This window comes from Palaemon carinicauda, chromosome 4 (assembly GCF_036898095.1).
Source record: "Palaemon carinicauda isolate YSFRI2023 chromosome 4, ASM3689809v2, whole genome shotgun sequence".
NCBI classification, from domain to species: Eukaryota; Metazoa; Arthropoda; class Malacostraca; order Decapoda; family Palaemonidae; genus Palaemon; species Palaemon carinicauda.
In genome coordinates, this window is record NC_090728.1 from 26,182,393 (window position 1) to 26,186,493 (window position 4,101).

A 4,101-nucleotide genomic window follows, 5' to 3' on the forward strand; every position below is an offset into this window, starting at 1 on the left:
CTGAATAGTAAACAGTAATATTGATTAGAAGAAACCGACAAGTCTATTATACAGTTAAAGAATAATATATTCAATTTTTACTTGGCCAATTTCACAAAGGTTCCAGACGCTAATTTGCTTGGGAAACATTCCGTAATGTTCGCAATAAAAATGAGACTGGAAGCGGGAGACTTGTTCCTGAAATTTACATTTTAAGCGTCACTGCGTAAATGTTCGCCAGATACTCTACGAGAACTCTCTCTCTCTCTCTCTCTCTCTCTCTCTCTCTCTCTCTCTCTCTCTCTCTCTCTCTCTCCACTTAGCCTACATAAAGTGTAAATGATATGATATTGTTTATTCTAAATAATATTGTCTTTTGGATACAAAGATATAGTCACTGGGTATTGTCCATAATTTGATTTAACTCTGGTAACCGTATCATGTATTATTTTAAAGGCTAATCTCTCTCTCTCTCTCTCTCTCTCTCTCTCTCTCTCTCTCTCTCTCTCTCTCTCTCTCTCTCTCTCTCTCTCTTTCTCGTTAAAAAACTTTTCTCATTTCCCCATCTTCATGTGGTCGTGACATGTCTTCTAATAAGTTACAAGTAAACTTAAGTTTTTGTAGATCATATTAGACGGATTTTGCAACAAGTGTTGTAGTGAGTCTGGCCTTCCACACAAGTGTTTCTTTTTTTTTTTTTTTTTTTTTTAATGTTTCATCTCAGTTAACATCCCTCTAAAGATGTCAAAATAAAAAAAAAAACATCTTAATACTGTCTTTTAAGCTCAATTTGTTGTTACTTAACGAAGTATAACACTTTTCATTCCTACAAAGTTCTCGGTGTTGGGCCTAAGAAATTTAGTTTTAGTTCACACGCCCTCGCAAACGGAGTCGAAATTTAATGAATCATCTTCTCTATATTGGATTTCCTTTTATAGTTTCGAATATTCCCCACAAGCTAAAACTTAAATAAAAGTTTAATGAGTTTCTTTCCCCATCAAAGTTAAGTTCCTAACTTGTTTTGAAGTCAACCTCGCCGTTGGATTATCTATTGTAGATATATAACAAGACTTATATTTGCACCTTAGAGGGCTTTTGTGTTCTGAATAGGGCGTTCAATGTTTCAATGTGCTTTGTTTTATTTACAAGCTAGAAATTTACATTTTGACAATATTGCTTTTTTTCTATCTCCAAATATTTACATTTATTTTCTAAAGGACCCCTGCAGCTTAAATGATAATCCCTTTGCACTGATGCCTTCAATTTGTCTAAATATTGACCACGATATAGCACAAAGAGACTTTTTGCCTTTTTGTGACCTTGACCTTGGCCTTTGATCCCATCACTCCCAAAATCTATTCAAAATGTCCTTGGATCATGGCCAATGATTCCACCAAATTTCACGTGCTGCAGTTAATAGTTTTTGAGTTATGCAAATAACAAACAGAAACATACAAAAATAAACAAATTAATACACTCCTATCAAAATATAATCTGACAAAGGTAATAATGATATGGTATGTACATTATGAGGGCATTTATCTAACCTGTCATGTTATTCTGGTGGTAATAATGAGTTACCCCAGAATTTTATTTAAGTTAACGGTTGTTGTGATACCAATAAATCCTTTTAAACTGCCTAATCACTCCTGATCAGAAGGCAACCACTAACCACCCTCAGAAATAAACATTGATTTGAACCTTTTGAAACGGAAAAAAGGTACCGTTTTTGTCCATAGCAGTGTAGACGTAGTATATTTTTTCCCAGGCACAGTATTGAGTTCAGTGAAAATTTACACGGGTATATATCATATCACTCAATCTAGTATTTTTCTTTATATGTACTACTGACTAGACAGTTTAAAGTCCATTTTTATTATTCAATTTAAAAGTTACTTAAGCTTTCATTATAACAGTGCTTTATACAAATTCATCCTTATCTACATTATGTTCATATTAGTTTTGGTAGTGCTTAATAGCCCTTCTGTGCCTCGATCAATGCACTCTTGAATTTCTAGAAATTCTCTTGTCTCTACATTAATCTAACTAAGAATATGACAGATACCTCTTACTTTCTTCAAAGGCCATGCACACTTCTTATCTATGAGCAATCACGCAATAAAAGTTTTGATATTAATTAGAAAGCGTATCATTATTTCATATTGCTATAACTATTAACATTACTATCAAAACTATACACCTAACAGGCTTTGAGGTAGGGAGTTTTAAAAGTGAGTGAATTTAAATATTTTAGAATTTATGTGTGTGTGTTCCCTATATCATGAAAATACACGCAAATCCATTACAAATATGGGAAAGGAATATAAATCTTAGACGTCCGCTTGATAAAAATATTGCAATCGCTATCATTCATCTAGCGGGGGGGGGGGGGGACACTGTAGGTCCCTAAGATGAAGAGTATGAACGATGTACCTCACCTATTATACAAACTTTAGCTAACATAGGAGCTCTCTCTCTCTCTCTCTCTCTCTCTCTCTCTCTCTCTCTCTCTCTCTCTCTCTCTCTCTCCTCATTGCCACAAACAAGCATTGAAACACGAAGGTGACAGCGCTCTTTCTCCAGTTCGGTCGGAGGCTGAATGTACGCTATCTGCCCGTCATTTCGAGAAACAAGTCAAAAATCTAAATAAGCTTTTTGTTGCCTTATCTTGTGTCCTAAAGAGCGATGGGATGACCTTTATACTTTTCTTGTTTTCCTTCTTGCTTCAAAGGTCATTCTTGAGTAGATTTCATCAACAGTAAACTTTTAACATAATAAGGATTTCTTGTGAATATGTTTATATCTATTTGCTGTATTTTATGTAAACACGTCCCTGGTAATGAGGTTAATATTTTCCTAATATCAGTAGCACAAAATTAAATCAAATGTTATTTTACTGATAGGTAATATTAAGACAAGGGTCTTTTTATTGCACTCTGGAATAGTAATCTTCCAATGCAACATACATTCTCTCTCTCTCTCTCTCTCTCTCTCTCTGTCTCTCTCTCTCTCTCTCTCTCTCTCTCTCTCTCTCTCTCTCTCTCTCTCTCTCTCTCTCTCTCAATCAGGCATTTGACTTTTTCGGGTACTCTGCACCAATTACCATTATTACTCTCGTATTACCAAAACATTTTATGGTTCTATTTCGCTCGACGAGCTGGCCATGCAAATTAAGAAATATGAATCCAATCAGAAATTATTTATCGATAAAGACTTTAAAAAAAGAATAAAAGATCTGCAGCTAAAAACTATTTTTATATCAATTTCTAATAAATAAAGGTTATCAGTCCAGCCAATTAAAACACTTTTTATGTGATATAATAGGCAAATTTGAAATGACCAGTCTTCGAAGACTTTATGAAAATTCGACCTGATTTCTAACTAAAGCGAAAGCAATGAAATCTTTGGTTATTGAAACAATTTTGTAAAATCGTTAAGACCAGAAACATTGAAGAATAAACCAAGGAGAAAATTTATCTGCAATTCTTGAGATGTTCTTGATTATCCGCGTAATTCAACTGATGTTAAAGTAACCGACTCAATCGTTTCACATTGCAAAGCCCTATTCAGTCACTCCACTCTGCTAAGTTATAGCTAAGACAACAACGGTGCCAGTGACAGATGGAGCCTACTTATATAGGTACTCCACTTCAAACCTTGCCTTCTGTTCACACCATAACTGACGAAATCATTAACGACTGCGACCAGATGCTGGCAATGTAATATAATCTATTTATAGCTCCCACCTTACACGTATATTAGCTTTTTCGAAAGAGATAGCACAGGTTATATAACTTTTAGTGACTTCCTTTATCTAGTACAGTAAATTTTATCTGCTAACAAAACCAAAACTTGGCTCAAACATTTGTTTCTGAAAAAGAATTAAACATTTAATGTTATGTCGTGTCCTCGCGTGAACTTGGTAACTTGAAAATCTAGCTTAAATCTGATCAACCTAAAACAAAACATTAAATTTTTTTCTAATCATCTTTTTGAATGAACTTACCTTCATGTTCCAGGTAATGAATTAAAAATGAGTTATTGGTTTGGAGTGATAATATCTAAAGCTAAATGTTATATTTTCCTGGTAATTTCAATTTAAAATAATACCAAGGCTGCAGA